Source organism: Protopterus annectens, chromosome 3.part0, assembly GCF_019279795.1.
Source record: "Protopterus annectens isolate FY-2018-M chromosome 3.part0, PAN1.0, whole genome shotgun sequence".
NCBI lineage: Eukaryota > Metazoa > Chordata > Ceratodontiformes > Protopteridae > Protopterus > Protopterus annectens.
Genome location: NC_056731.1, coordinates 252,758,143 through 252,775,279, shown reverse-complemented (window position 1 = coordinate 252,775,279; position 17,137 = coordinate 252,758,143). Strand labels below are relative to the sequence as shown.

At 43.3% G+C, this 17,137-nt stretch overlaps 1 protein-coding gene across 3 annotated transcripts in view; it reads left to right on the top strand.

The window, feature by feature from the left end:
- The window catches only part of CTNNB1 (catenin beta 1), a 756,935-nt gene that overhangs the window by 30,537 nt on the left and 709,261 nt on the right, over positions 1-17,137 (top strand). The window lies entirely within an intron of this gene.

The following is a 17,137-nucleotide window of genomic DNA, read 5'->3' as shown; positions in this document are numbered from 1 at the left end:
GAGGCAGCCACTTGGAGTTCAGTGCATACCTTTTCTAGGCATTACCACCTTCCACTGTACTCTAAATCCAGGGCTGGTTTTGCCACTGCTGTGTTGCAGGGCATTTTGGCAGCTCCTGCTTCTATATGATTTGGCCATCCTCCCTTACCTCTACTTTGGGATTCTACCCAAGTGTTAGGACTGCAGCAATGTGAGATGAAGAACATAGTACAGTTTTGTACCTACCATAAATGTAGATGTTCGAAGATCCACATTGCTGCAGTCCAATTTACCCTCCCTCCTTCCCCTCTGTAGTGTGAGGTGGTTGTGTGGGTTGAGTTATCAATCTGAGGTATATTGTGCATATTGTATATATGTTGTATATATTGTACATATTTTTGGTATTAGGCTGGTTGGTTGTTTAGTTGTTGTCTTTGGGTTTGGACCTTTCTTTTAGGGTCTTCTGACATCTGGGGCAAGAAAAGACTGAGGATATGACGTCGGTCATGCGCATTTGTACCCTGACGTTCTGATGTCAGTCAAATGCGCCTTGACCGACGTCAGCCTTATACTCTGATATTCGGGCCGACCGAGGGACAGCGGACTACCCAAGTGTTAGGACTGCAGCAATGTGGATCTTCGAACATCTACATTTATGGTAGGTACAAAACTGTACTTTTTTTGCTGTGTTTTAAATGTAGTTTAACTTTGGGGGGGGTGCTGTAATGGGTTGTACTGTAACCGGTGGAAAACCATTGAGGGAAGTAAATAGTGTGGGAAGAAATGGCCAGGGAATTGTTATGGCTAGGCTTGTATAGGCCCTAGGGCTGATAACCTAGTACCAACCTATGAGGTGGTGTCCATTTATTTGTTTTGTTAGACATCTAAGCTACATAATGGCTGTAATTGGGCATGTATGTGTACTGGAGGGTTGCAGTGGTCTGCACAATGACTGCAACAAACTAAATTACTGGGTCTGGTGAGAGGTGAATTTAATTGGGTGGGTTGTACATCTGCAGTGAGATGAAACATTAATGTTCGTGTTTCACTGTTTGTCATTACACTTGGGTTATTCTGCTGGCAGGCTACCCGCAGTCGGCCTGAATTCCAAAGTCTGGGTCCGGCATCAGTTGCTGTTGCGTCTTCCCTGACGTCAGTGCGCCAGGGGTATAAAAGATGCAGCAGACACCATTTTCTTCAGTCTTTCTTGCCGCGCGGTGCCCAAAGCAAAAGCAGTTCGCAAGTGCCAGTTGGCAGACTCCTGAGATTTTCAAATTCGAATTTCAGATCTGAAGTCTTCATTAAAGCCAAGTACCCCGTTGGGGAAACTTTTTTCTTGCTCCAGACCGATGTCAGAAAGTTAACAATTGTATTTCTTGTGGGAAGCAAGTACCTCATAAGGATTTTCATTCTTACTGTATTCCTTGCCTCGGCCCTGATCACAACGTTGCTAGCTGTCGGTTTTGCGCTAGATTTAACCAACGCTCTAAGCGTCTGTACGATTTTGCCTTTCATTACTTTGGCCGAAGATTCAGTTATGTAATGCCGTTGGAACAACCGACCGGATTTTTTAAAAAGCGCAAGGAAAAGGACAGACATCCGAGGTCCAAAACCAACCAGGCTTCAGTTAAGCCAGTTGCCGGTTTGCCAGTTCTCAGTGAGGCGCTTTCGCAGCCCCTGATGCCTGCTACCTCAGAGCCACAGGCCGCTGCCGATTCCCACGTGGAGCCAGCTAGGCCTCTGGATACTCAAGGTATTAGACACTCAAATTATTCCCTCAGATGGGTCCAGAGCCGCTGAGCAGGCATCGGCTTCTGAGGGTGTTTTCAGACTACACAGCTATATGTGAAGCCTATCTCAGCTTCCAAAGCAAAGACTAAAGCAGTTCTAAAGACAAAGAAACAAGTACAGCATTCTCCTGGACAGACTTCCATGCCTAAAAAACAGAGGCTCAAAATGGCCGAAGACCTAATTACCTTGATCAGATGTTATGTTCCCATCCCCCTCCTGATAAGAGGCCTAGGCAAGACAGAATCTTCAGATCAGGTTTCCATTTCCTCGGACAACTCTTCTGAGCAGGAATACTCTCTCTTCCTCCCTATGAGGATTCTGATGCTGAAGAATCTATTCCTTCAGCCTCTCCTGAGGATTTATCTTTTGGGGAAACCCTGCATATCATGAGGGAGCACTTCCACTGGGAGAGCCAAGACTACTCAGAATCAAAGAAAAGGTTTAGAGATTTTCTTTTACTACCTCAGCACAGGCCGTTTGCTATTCCCCCTGTTAGACATTGTAGATTATTTTCAGAGTCTGCCCTTTCTCCTAACTCTTTACCCCCTTCCTTTGTAAAACCAGACAGAGATACTACAGGGTTCCAGACTTGCGCAAATTTCTTTACAAAAACCCTGCTGCTGATCCAGAAACTATTTCTCAGGGTCCCAAAGGGGTCAAGGCTTCTACTGCAAAAAAAACTATCCCCTCTGACAGGGATTCTAGGGCACTCGACAGATGGGGGAAGAAAGTTTACACTTCTGCTACTTTAGCTGTGAGGGCTTCAAACTTTCAATTTCATATGCTTAAATATCAGCAATACTTAATGTCATTGCTAAAACAGAAAATGTTGGCAAATTCTGGTTGTGCAGAAAATAAGTAAATGCAGGATTAATTGCATGTTACTGAACAAGTGGGAAAGCGTACATTGCAGCGTGGTTTTGATTCTCTAGAGGCCTCTTGCAGGGCCGCAGTTACGGGTTCTGTCATTAGGAGGCATGCCTGGCTAAAGGAACAGATTCTACATGATCATGTTAAGGCAGCATTACTAGATGCTCCATTACAGCATGATACTTTCAGTGTCAGACCACAAAGGGGCAGATGCAGACGCCCTAGAGGAAGATCACAGCCCCAGGGCTCATACAGGCCTAAACAGTGGGCCGCTTCTACCTCCAAAAGCAGAGAAGATGAATCACAGCCATACAGGAAACAGTCCCAATGACTTCCTTCTGCCAGCACCAAGCACTTGTCTTTTGGCAGCACTTTTTTCACAAAACTGGCACATGATCACCCAGGACAAATGGGTCTTGAATATAGTGTCCCAGGGCTACATGTTCCACTTTCACACCCTGCCAAGGGCAAAAGGTATGCCAGACCTGCCACACAATCGATGGGCAGAGGCACAAAACCAGTTTCATCCCTCATGGACATGAGGGCCATTCAGCGAGTACCACAGCAAGAGCAGGGACAAGGATTTTACTAAAGGCTTTTCTTGGTACCCCGAAAGGACAAAGCCTGGAGGCAAGTACTGGACTTGTCTATTCTGAATACATTCCTGGACGTTCCAAAATTCAGAATGTTGACTTTGCAGTAGCTTCTGCCCATGCTGGGCAAGAAGGCTTGGCTTGTAACTTTATGCCTAAAGGCTTGGCTTGTAACTTTATGCCTAAAAGAGGCATACCTGCATGTACCAATCAGACAATCTTGCAGAAGATACCTCAGATTCATAGCTGGCTCAATGCACTACCAATTCTCTGCACTGCCCTTTGGCTTATCTACTGCGCCCAGGGTCTTCACAAAATGCCTGGCACCAGTAATTGCATATTGCAGACAGAGGACTTCAAATATATCCTTACTTAGACGATTGCCTTATTCAAGTGGAGAACAAAGGACATTCGACTAAAGCACCTGGCGTATGTAAAAGGATTACTGATTTGCCTAGAGTACACAGTAAACAAAAAGAAATCAAAATTAGTACCCTCGAGAGAATATTCCTGGGTGCAAGCTTAAATACAACTGTCCAGATGGCTTATCTCACACCAGACAAAGGCAACAGACTACTTACTTCACAGTGTTGGCAACAAAGACCCAGTTAACTGCAAGAAAAATTCTGCAGGCCTTGGGCTTCATGGCATTCTGCTAATTCCATATGCCAGACTGCATATGAGGAAACTACAATGGTATCTAAAAAGTGTTTGGACTCAACATTGCCACAGCCTGGAAACAGATTACCCTCATTCCTTGCCTTCAACAGGAGTTTCGCTGATGGGCACAGTCCGGTCACCTCAACAAGGGACCGCTATTCAACCTACCCACAGCCAGGCAGTCAATAACAGATGCTTCAGATTATGCCTGGGGGGCCCACATGGCAGGAAAATGTATTCGGGGCACATGGCCCTCAAGCCAAATGCATCTTCATATCAAGCAAAGAGATGCTAGCGGTTCAAAATGCCCTGGCAGCTTTCAAGGACCTTCTTCATTTGGGACAACTACTGATAAGGACTGAATACTACAGTCATGTGGTACATAAACGAGCAGGGAGGCACACATTCCTACCCCTTATGCGGACAAGCCATGACTTTGTGGACACAGCATTGACTTATCAAGTACATTTGCAAGCACAATTCCTGCCAGGAAAGAAAAATACTCTGGCAGACAAACTAAGCAGAAACATTGCGGATCTCCACGAGTGGAAACTGGATCCAAAAGTCTTCAGCATGATGACAAAGAAATGGGGATGCCCAGACATAGATCTTTTTGCCTCCCCTCACAATTGCCAACTACAGAGATTCTGCACAAGGAATTATCACAAGCAAGCATGGAAAGTGTATGCTCTCTCATTCAGCTGGAAAGCCCTGACGGTGTACACCTTTCCTCCTCTGCCTCTTTCCCAAGGTACTCCTAAAGGTCAGACAAGAGAAGACAAAAATTATTCTGATTGCCCCTACTGGCCCCGCCAGCACTGGTACCCAATCCTAAAGAGCTTGTCTCAAGGCCCAGCCTGGACACTGCTTCTAATTCCTCACTTACTGACCCAACGAAACAATCTGATCCTGCACAGCCAACTCAGGACCCTAAATCTGGCAACATGGTGAATAATGTAGCCATTCAGAACACACCTCTCTCTAAAACGGTGATGGGTGTTATTTTGGAGGCCAAGTACCAGGAAATGTTATGCAGAAAAATGGAAGAGATTCTGTGCTTGGAACCAGGCACAATGAATTGACATGTTTTTTGTATCAAATATTCCTCAGATTTTTACAATACCTAGCTGAGATGCTGGACAAAGGCCTATCCTTCTCAATTAAAATCCATGCCTCTGCCATTTCAGCTCATTACAATACGGAACCACCTATTTTTTCTCACCCATTGCTAAGACAGTACCTCAGAGGGGTCAAAAACACAAGACCTCCAAGGAGAGCACTAATACCTACATGGGACCTCAATTATGTCTTGAGAAACTTGCACTTCCGCCTTTTGAGCCAGCTAATACAGCTGAAATGAAGTTCTTATCTTGGAAAACAGCTTTGCTCCTAACAATAACCTCTGCAAGACCTGTTTGAGTTGCAGGCTCTCATGGCTGTGGAACCTTTCATCATTTTCCATCCAGACAGGGTTTCTCTGAGGACTAACCCTACATTTATGCCTAAGGTAGTGTCCATTGTGGCCCTTAACCAAACCATTCGTTTGCCTACTTTTTATCCAAGCCCACAGAATAAGGGTGAGAGACTCCTGCATTCTTTAGACATACACAGTTGCGCTTCTACTTGGACAGAACTAAAGCTTTCAGAAAGACTGAGCAACTTTTAGTGGCATATGCTGCACTGAGCAACTTTTAGTGGCATATGCTGCAGGATCACAAGGAAAGCCTATCTCAAAGCAGACTATTTCGAAATGGATAGGCCACTGCATTCGATTCTGTTATTCACAACATGGCAAATCAATTCCTAAGGACATTAGGCCACATGCTACCAGAGCAGCAGCCACTTGAGCAGCCTTCCTCAGAGGGGTACCAACCAAAGACATTTTAGAGGCTGCAACTTGGAGTTTAGTGCACGCTTTCACCAAGCACTACCATTTACCCCTCTACTCTAAAGCCAGAGAAGGCTTTGCCACTGCAGTTTTGCAGGGCCTTATAGCCTCGCCTAATCCTATTTAGACCCAGCCACCCTACCTCAACTTTGGGATTCAACACAAGTGTAATTACCAACAGTGAAACACGATGAGCATAGTACAGTTGTGTACCTACCATAAATGTAGATGTTCCGAGTGTATTCACTGTTGCAGTCCAGGTTACCCACCATCCCCCTTTTCTTTTGGGCTTATCTGTACTTCTCTATCCTATACAACCTATGTGGTGTATTTGCTTGTAGATGAAGGAAATGTTTGTTTTTGCATGCATACTTATTGGCATAATTTTTTAGCGTACCATTTTGGGGGCACCTGACATCTGGGGCAAGAAAAAACTGAAGAAAATTGCATCTGCTGCATCTTTTATACCCCTGGTGCACTAACGTCAGGGAAGAGGCGACAGCAACAGATGCCGGACCTAGACTTTGGAATTCAGGCTGACTGCGGGTAGCCTGCCAGCAGGAATAACCCAAGTGTAATGACTGCAACATTGAATACACTCTAACATCTACATTTATAGTAGGTACACAACTGTACTTTTTGTTTTGCCCAGCTGAGGGTGTACATAGTTGAAATTGCTGTAATTTGGTGCAATGGCATTCGGTGGATGAGTGACACCTGCTGTGGTACTATCACATCTGTCACTAATTGCGATTGTGTAAAACAATCGCAAATGAGTTGACATTTTACTTTGTGTAAGTGGTTCTAATTGGTGAGGAATATCGCAGTCTGAAAGTTGTTCTCATCCAGCTGTTTGTCTAGATAGGTGTTGCTAGTTTGAGTACGTGTCAATACATTTTATCGTAGCAATTTTATTTGTTCTGAGATGTATGTTGAACTACCTCCTATGTCTGAAATGTGCTTTCTAAAAGGAGCCGTTTCATGTTTTGAGAAGACTAACCTTTAGGCAAGATATGAGCAGAGGCAACTTATTTTAATATGTTGTATGTTTTGTGTTTGTACATAGCTTGTCCATCTTTCAGACTAGTTTGGCAGTTTTGAAGCGGTCCTAGAAAATTGGAATGTTTTGTGATGTGAGGTTGGAATTGGCTGGCCTACTCCACTGGTGAGTTGCTGCTCTACCTTGGTCTCATGAGCATGGAAAACAAAGTAGATTTTCCATAGTTGTGTCTGTTACAGTGCGTAGAAGGGAATTTGAAGTCTCTGCAGATGGAAATGCTATTGAATGTGCTAGGCCACAGGTGGCTTCATTTGACAAAATACTGCAGTGGGTCTTATTGCAGTAAGGCTTGCTTTTATTTTTGCCCCTTTGAAAGGGAGGTTTGCTGTTTAGCAGGCAAAGATCGGCGCATCTTCCATATAGCCTTGAGGGGTGCTTTATGCTTCTGTCTTGAAGAGAAACGCAACTGCTTGCTTGGCTTGAAGGAACATAGCTGCTTAATTGGCAGTTTGTTGGGTTGCCTACTAAAGTTTGCGTTTCAAGGGCAGTTGTGTACATATTTTTTTGTCTGAAACGTCAGATCATTAGTTCAGAGCATCTCCTATGGTAAGCTATAAAACATGGGCTCTCTTGTGGCAACCAGCAGTCCTCTGCCTGATCAAACATTGCCATGTGCTGGCACTCCAGGTAAATTTAAATTCCAGTTTGACCACATGTCTAATGGTGTCTGCACTTCTAAGATATTCAAGACTACACTAGTGCTACTGTGGGTTGACGAGTTCCCAAGTTTTGTTTTGTTTTTTTTTTTTTTTTTTTGCTGTTTGAAGCCACCATTTTTGTAGACTTTGAAGCCAGACTTGCCTGCTAATAAGCAAGCCTTTGGGCCATGTTCTCTAGGTGGGGAGTGCATGTGTGGAAAATTGACCATTTTTTGGATCTTTTGGGTAGCAGAGGTTTTTTTTTTTTTTTTTTTTTTTTCCTTGGTTTAGTAGTAATATGCTAAAGATCTCCTGGAACTGTAGACCTATTTTGGTATGATGCATTGCTGCTCTGCTTTCTGGTTGGTTTCTCGTCTTTCACATCACCTGAGGTAAACCAAACCATTTGAAGCTTTAACAATTTTGTAAAGATAAGACCTCCAGGTGCATTAAAAATATCTGCTTTGGTAGGTATTTTTATGGAAGGGGGTTTTTACTCCGTATGAAAAGTGGGGTAGAGGTAGTAGCGTGGATCAGTATTGCTACATCACACTGCCATTTACCCACCCCATGCAGGGAGATGACATTTGGGGCATTTCCGACCAGCAGGCTCTGTTTTGCTTGTGGACAAATTCAGCAGGATCCTTGGATATTCGTGCCAAATTACTTTCAAACCATGGGGTCAGCTGACCTTAAATGTTGCAGTCTCCATTGTTTGGAGAGGTGAATTGTTTGTTTCGGCAGCTTCACTGCAAAGATGTGGGGGGTGCTGTGGCTACAGAATGCTACTATGGCCACATGCTTAGACTCTGGCATTTTTGAAGGCTGTGATGGTTTTAATCCCCTTTTGTCATCTCTCCCCACTGGCTTCACAGTACTTTTTTACTGAGTGCCATGACTCAAACAATGAAATTGGTTCTTGCTGTCTTCATTCATAAATTCATGGTCCTCCCTCTTGTGGCAGAATACCAAGGAGGGATGTGAAGCGAGTAGAACATGGCTGTGAAGATCTAGCCTTCATGATTGGCTTCTCCCAATTAATTTCTAAGTGGTTTGGGTTTCTAATGCCAGTCTGTTAGCAAAGAATATTGGCGCCTGCAGTGTCCAGAATTGCTGCTTCCTGTAACTTGTACAGGGTTTTTATCTATTGGTAGCATATTTAAGTATTACTGTCTTATTAAACTTGTTGCTCCGCCTACTGCTGTTGGAACGGAGTATGTCTTCTGCATTGCTAATGTCTGCTCACAAGCACTGATATTGACTCTATGCAAGATATTAATCACTGGGCGTAACAATTTCACAATTGGTGCTCTCCACGGAGAATCTGTTTTTTTTTCTCTCTTTGAACTGTTGATGTAATGAGTAATCCCATTTAATATAAATGTTCATGTTTTATGGTTCATATTTCCAGTGCTGCTCAGCTGTTTCTGTATTGTGGTGGTTGCACAATCCCCAGGGCAACAATCTGTCACATTATTGTGCCTTCCTGTATACGGGTCCTCTGCAGTGATTTGAATTGCATTCTGCAACAAGATGTGCAACTGTTCTGCTTTACAGATCCTTCATTTGTCTCCCATTTTTTCAGTGAACTATGTAAACCAGTGTGTACATAGTCCTCTGTTCTGAGCTTCCATTTCACATTTTGGTTTCAGTTCCCCTCCCTTACAATTTCTGCATGAAATTGTGGTTATATTCCATTAGATCTGTTAAAGCAATTGGCACTGCTTGGGAAGCAGTTGCATATATTAATGATTGAGCTGATTAGACATTGGACAAAGTGCAAGTAGAACACATTTAGTAAAGGAAGTGCCCACTGTCGGATCCTTCAACTCTCATTAACCATAGTCACCAGTGAGTAACTTTCAAGTTCAGGATACAAGTGTATTTGAGCTGGGTTTTCTACATGGCCCACCTCCATAAATAGGGATATTTCATCCAGGAACAAGGTCATAACATCCTTGTACTCCTCCCTTATCGCCCATTGAGTACAGTGCCCCCATCTGCATACACCTTGCCAAGCACAGGCAGTGGCTGGAGAGACCACAGAGGTTCCTGACCAGGAAAATCCAGGGTATCCAACACCTATCCTATACAGAGACTGAGTAGAGGGACAGGGCTTTTAGCCTTGTACAGACTGCTCAGATGTAGAAGCCTGGTGCAGTGGTAGCCTTGTCACCTCACAGCAAGAGGTTCTCCCGTTCGATTGAGTGCCTTCTGTGTGGTCTGCATGTCCTCCCTGCAGTAGTGTGTTCAAAAGACATGCGCAAATGGGCATGCCTTCGTTGAAGGTTGGGTGTCAGTCTGGCACATCGGCACCATAAAAAAATCAACTGCCAGTCATTCGTGGACCAGAGTTCTGCTGCGGCGACCCCTAACCGGGAAAAGCCGAAAGAAAAACAAACTGCTCAGATGTGACCTGTGTCTGGCATACAAGGCCATCTCAGACCCAGCCTTGATGGAGTTGCTGCATATCCGCAAGTCAAACTTCACTTTCGCAACCCACACGCAAGGCCTCAACCTAGCCCCCCATCTATAGAATATATTCCCTCTCCATGTCAGAGTACCTCTAGTTCTCTCTGAGGAACCTGGATGACTGGATGGGAAATGGAAAATACACCTGTGATCCCATGTGTCCCTGCTGTATGGGGGACATGGTTGCTGCCTTTGTGGGAACATGGGTGAAATTCTTGGCTAGGCTTATAAGGGCCTTCAGGCTAATGGCCTAGTATCCTACGAACCTATACAGAGAGGAAAGAATGCAACAAATAATGTACAATACATAAAGAATATATATGCTAATAAGGATTCTGTTTTGTGACCTGAACAGTTTGCTACACTCAAATCTACAGAGAAATTTTTTTCCAACGGAGTAACATTAAGACTGAAGTTGACATGGCAATAGCTGTGGATGTACAAAGAATAGTATGCTTCCGATGAGAAACACTTTCCCCAGCCCATTTCAACAGTTGATAAAATGGCCATTACTAAATTAGAAGTGGGAGATTCTTCAGATGTGGTCAGAAATATGCTAGTAATGGAGTATCTCTTGCTCCTGGCAAGCGCATCTTTCCTACAAAAGTGGGATGTGAGTAGGGCCTTAACTCCATACTTCCATACTTTAAGACATTCTGTCCATTTTGGTACAAAAGTGAATAAAAACAGATGCCTTCTTCAAGGGCTTGTTAGAGAACTTGGGTCAGTCTTTGCATAGCTTGTACAAGTATAAGGATTTATTTATACAAATCGCACACTGAAGGGAGTGTTCAGTAGGTGTGAATGTGTTTTTTGGATAAATGCCTACGTGAAAAAGTGGCCACTTGGGAATGTGTAAAACATCCAAGCCTAACTCTGGGCGCATGTTTTTAGATGGAATGGATTCCACTTGCCAAGACAGATTTTTGCAGCAAATATATTGCAATATTTGACACAAATTTTTGCCAGGTCCAGAATATAGCCACTTTGAGATTGCAAAGTGCGTCTGTGCTATTGGCAAACTTTGCTTCATTCACAAGACTGTTTGAAACATGGATAAAAATTAGATTACTGTAACATTGTAACAAAATTGGGTGGTTGAGTTATGACTGGGATTAAAGACAGAGTTCAGTTGATTACATGTTTGATACCAGTATTCTAGATTTGTAGCTGACCTTGAACACCCTGTATGAGAATTTGTGTAGACACCATTGTAAAGGGCTGATGCCCTAGAGGGATTCATATTTATTGCATGAAACTCTGGAAGGGGAAAATAGTGGCTGAGAAGTTAATATTCCCAGAAAGAGACTGAAATATTGATTCAGTGTTTGCAACATATCCTCTAACAAATATTACTGCAGATTGTTAAAATTGAGGGAACAGAACCAGTATTGTGAACAGGTTGCTTATCCTAGCAGGCTTGTGTTCAAGACGTGGATGCCAAAATGTTTACCTAGAGATGGAAGCTCTAGAGGTGAATCTTGGCATTCCTGTCACACACATGGGTTAAGATCATGGATCCAATCTCAGTTCTTTAGCGCACAGAGCTTGATCTGCACCATGTTCTCCTAGATGCAAAAGAGTTTTGCCAGCTTTCAAAGCACTTGGCAAGTACTGTCAGTATGAGACACTTGTTACAGAAAGTTGGGAATACATTGTCTGGTCAAACAGCAGGCAGAAACAAATCTGTTTACTTCTAACACACTTTTGCTAGCCAGTACTGGCATTTTTTAGTACTTACTACAATACCTGATCTTACTGCGGTGGTGGTGCTGCGGTAGCATTGTCGCCTCACAGTAAGACGTCCTGTTCGATTCTCAGCTAGAGCGTCTTCTGTGTGGAGACGTGCGTGAATGGGCGTACCTTCGTTGAAGGTTGTGCGTCGGAGCTGGCAACTCTGCACGTAAAAATCTACTGCCAATCATTAGCAGAATGGAGTTCCGCTGTGGTGACCCCTAGCCGGGAAAAAGCCGAAAGACGCAACAACTGCAATACCTGATCTTAACGGATGAAACAGGGGTTCTTAACAGTGAAGATCCAGTCTTGTACTGTAGAAGCTTTTAACCAGTATCTTTCTAGGTATTGGAGCATAATCAATGGACTCCACGCTCTGCATATATTTACTACCTCATTCAAGTTTGAGAAGATAGCCTCAAGACTGAAGTCCAGCACTTGAAGGGGAATAGAACAAATGCAAGTCAGACCCCTAAGGGTGTGAAGTGTGCTGCATTATGGAAGAGTAATGGCTATGGTTGTGTTGGATAAGTTTTTTTAGATTTGGAAAAGATAGCGTGTAAAGCCATATGTCAACATGAATATGTTTGAAATGGATGTTTAAACCACTTGTAACATGATGCTCTAAAGATTGTGATCCAATTTGTATATCCTTCAGCTTTTAGAAGGATCATACACAACACTAGATGGTAAATAAAACTGAGTAATGAAGTAATCTTGGTAATATGGATAGCTGAATGGTGTACAAATAGGACATTTCTATTTGCTGTATGTTACTTGTCAGGTGAAATTCTAGGTTGCAGTCAGGGTGTATGAGGACCCTGTCCTCAGCCTGTGCTTGTTTTAGATTGCATCTTTTAGATCTATACTTTTTTTTTTCATCTGAAGTGTTGTGCATGTGACTTGAAAATGGGTGAGCTGGAGTTTCTTTAGCCAAACTGCATAGGGCATCTGTTTGAGTCCCTTGATCCTCTTGGTGAGGTGCTTTTGGGGCCTCTCCAGTTGCTGCAAGTGTCTGGTAAGGTACATCCCAAATGGGGCATTGTATTCAGTTATGGGCCTGATGAGTAGAGGGGCACAATAACCTCTCTTGTTCTAGATGTGAACCCTTTCGTGATAAGGTGGGCTATATAGAAGGTCTTTCTAACCACTCTGGCAACGTGATCGTCAAGAGAGGTTTCTTTCTACTTGGGTCCCCAAATCCCTAATTACTACTTCCGTACTTAATGTATTACCACCTATGTGGTAATTTGTGGGCACTTTGTTTTTCCCGAAGGGGATGACTATGCACTTTTTGGCATTTAGCTTAAGGTCATGGCTCTGGCACCAGTTATCAGTCTGTGAGACCCTTTTGGAGGATGCTTGTCAGCTGGAGAGTCTATTATGGCGCCCAGCTTGCAGTCATCTGCGAACTTTGTCAGCCATAGTCCTTCCGTATTGGCCTGTACCTCAGAGAAGTGTATACCGAACAAGAGGTCCCAGGACTGAGCCTTGTGGGATGCCACTTGTAACTGGTTTGGAGTCTGATGTGGCACCTGCAATACTGACCATGTGGGTTCTATCCCTGAGCCAGTTTGCAACCCATCTTGTGACATAGGGTTTGATATTCAAGCTGGTGAGCTTATTTATGATGCCCGAGTGGGGTATTGTGTCAAAGGCTTTTGCGAGGTCCAGGTAGGCAGTGTGGACTACCTTCCCTTCATCTATGGCCTTGGTAACTGTTTCAAAGACGTCGACCAGGTTCAAGAGGCAAGATCTGCCCTTAAAGCCGAATTGGGTGGGATCCAGTGTCTGGAGGTTACCAATGTCCTTGTTTGAGTTGCATGATGATACACTCCATAGCTTTGCAGACGAGACTAGTCAGGCTTGTAGGGCGATAGTTTCCTGTGTCTGTTGTGGCACCACCTTTGTGGAGCGGGACCACTGTTGCTGTACGCCATTCCTTGGGTCCATATCCTGTAGCAAGGCCGAGATTGAACAGTGACTTTGTGAGGGTTTAGTTCTTTGAGCTCGTGTAAGACTCAGCCCGGGACACCGTCTGGTCCCATTGATGCTGTGTTTTTTGCTTTGGAGAGGGCAGCTCTCACCTGTGCATTTGTGATGTCAGGGAGGCTACATTCTGTTGGTATAGACATTTGGTCTTTTGGGGGGAAGGGGGGGGTTTGCACTGAACTTGTCTGCCAGGATATTGGCAATGTCTGTGGGATCAGTGTATTTTTTTGTCATTTTGTACCAACTCAGAGCATATCTGGGGTTGGCAAGAGCCTTAGCCAGTATTCGAAAGCCCATGGGTGACAGGTGCAAGCCGTCCCTAGCGAAGCAACATGGCTTGTCAAGCATGTCATTCCAGGCTGACAGGCACTGAATCACCTTAGAATAACACCAATACTTTAGCCAATTGTTAAAACTGATTTTGTCATTATACTGTGGCGGCATTCTTGGTGAGGGCAAGATGCTACTGAAGGTCAGGGTCATACTGGTCTGGGCTACATGATCAGAGAGCTCCTGTCTCCATGTAGTCTAGGGAGGTACGTCTCGGGTCATTCACACCAGCATGGACAATGACTGAGTCATATTTGTACTTGCTTTGGAGTGACCTGAGTGCTTGTGTTGTGGGGGATCCTGGCACCCGACAGGCAGCTTAGTGACCTTCTTTGTTCAGTCTGGTGAGGGACGTCAGTGTGTCTGACAGAGTCCCCTATTACAAGCGTGTTGTGTGTTTAGCCTTAAGGGCTGTGGCTGTGTGGCACACTGACTTTGTGACATATGTGATGCATGGCTATTGTTGCGGGGTAGTGGTTGCTTGGATGTCTGCTTTGACAGATTTATATTTAGAGCCTCTGAGTATGTTTGTTTGGTTTGCTGATGTGATAGGTCTATGTGAGACTGGAATAGTGGTGTGTGTGTGTGGTTACCTTCTCCTGACTGCCATTGCTGGGTTGAGAGAGCTCAGCCTCCAGTTTGGCTATATAGTTGCATCTCTCACATGTATTGTTTGATGGGAGGAGGAGAGGGTGGTCAGTGTACATAAGGCAGTTGTAACATTGCCTCAAGATACCCAGATTCACCAGCTGGACTGGAGAGTAAACCCAAAACAGACTATTTGGACATGCCAGAACAGTATAAGGAACAGTTTTTTGACTAATCAGAAAGGACCAATAGGGAGCCAAGTACTTATAAGGAGTATAAGAGGGTGTAGTGCTTTAATTGGTGTTTACTTATAAGATCAAGTGCAGGGCTTTAGAATGAAAATAGTGCTTACTTTGAGATTTAGAACAGTTCTAAGGGAAAAAGTGAAGAGCAGACTTTGTGGAGCCGGGAATACTTTAAACCCATTTAAGCGGCGCTGGCTGATGCTGCGCAAAAGCGGGGTTTTAAGGCAGGGAACTTGAAAGAGCTGGGAATTGGCCCAAAATGTTTCCAGGCAGTAACCACTCCTACAGAGGCAGGCTGTTCAGTGTTAATCACTGCCACTGATGAACACAGAGACTTTAGCCCAAGCAAGCACTGGCCTCCAAGAAACTTACAAACAGTTCAGAACAGCAAATCTGTAACTCAACTTTAAATTTCAGAAAGTGGGGAAAAAAACAGATTTATTTATTTTTTGTTTGTTTTAGTTTAAAGGTAGCAGAGATACACAAGTAGCAAACTAGTCAGAACAGTGCAATAAATGACCCCACACAAGTGCTAGGCCAGAGTCAGGTAAAATGCAATTTTAAGAAAAAAACTATTTTAAATTGAGTGCGACACAGGAAATTCAGTAAACGGGCTCTAGATGTGTTCTAAATACTGTTTCTAATACAGATATCAACTTTAGCAAGCCGGAAAATGCCGAAAAGCAGAAATTTTAAACATCTTTCCCTTTTAATAAAACTCAGTGCCACAAAGAAAAAACTAATTTAACATCAAAGACTTTAATTCTAGCTACAGTACTTTAAAACTCTGGAAAAAAACGCAAACCATCTCGGCCCAGGTAACACGTAGAAATCGCAGGGTTCAGATTTCTCACACTTTAGCACTGAACTACAGTTTAACAGTTAACTGCTACATTTTCAAGCCTGTCATTTAAATGTACCTTAAAATGCTGCAACGGAGATGGCCTCTGAAAATCAAAAGAAGCGCACTAATTAAAAAAAATGTGGATTGATGGCAGTCGCAGCAATGTTTTAAACTAAGTGAAACTCTTAAGGATTTCTGTCCCTCTATTGTGACATCAGGAAGGTGAAGTTATTGACTGTAAAACAATGCTAGCCATGGCAGCCTCCTTCAGGTCATGTTAGGATATAAATTGGAAAAATAGTAACCATTTACTTTGCAGAGGCATTGGCAGTGCAGAAAAATTCAAGGTTTGGTACATGGGTAGCTTCAGCTTTGAGGATTTTTAATTGTACCAACTAGTTAATCTTTACAGCCTTATTAACCAAGTCCAGGAAACCGGAAATAACCTTAGACCCAAACTAGAGTATTTAATAAATGGAAACATTGTAAAAAAAAAAAAATTCTTTCCAATTTACCAAGGGCATCAGTGAAAGAAGATTAAAGTTGTGAAAGATGAAGAAAAAAAATCTGTACTTGTATAGTATCTACAGTACTAAGGGGAGACCTTCAGGTGTAGGCTTAGAAATTGCTACCTCTAGGAAAGCTTAAGGTAATCAAAGTGTAATAGAGAATCTGACAACTTGTGTAGCAGATAGTACACATCTCATCCCTGTACAAACTGGTTCTAGGAGACATTAGCAACTATTTGGATGCTTATGGAAATGACTCTGACAGGCTAGAAGAATGTTGCCTGTGCCTGAAATTTTGTGCTGTTAAAGTACAGACAGTACCTGTGCAAAGCTGCTTTGGCTTTAATATGTGCAAAGCCTGGCTCTAGGGTTCATGCCCAGCATGTGCTCACTTTGGTACCATGGTGACCATTATGTTCCAGAGATACACCCACATGAGACTGCATTGAAGGATATTGTCTTTGCAGTCTGAGCGGTTTTCATTATTTGATGTAAATGTGTACTTGTAATGTTTGAACTATGAAAGTCTGGCAGCAAGACACTTGGCCAACAATGAACTTGAAAAGTAGAAGACCTTTTTTGATTTGAACAAGAATTCTGTTTATAGGATAGTTGGCTGCTGGAGTGTTTGAAGGCAGCACTTGGTATATGCAGCTTGGGACATGTTTGTCCCAACACCAGGGGGTGTTAATGTCCCCAACAAGAATGGATTCTCAGATTCAGCAGTGTTGTAATGACCTGTAACATTCTTTTGCATGTTTATGGTGGTATTTGGTGTTTAAATGCCCATTATTTGGGTGACAGGGAATTTGGAAGGTTGCTGAATGTAATGGGAGTGTTTCTGCAAATGTGGATTATTCTCATCCCTTAACTAATTGTAATGAACACCAGTTGATTACTAGTTTTCCACTTAATGTATAGAAATTTTTAAACTGAATTTTCAC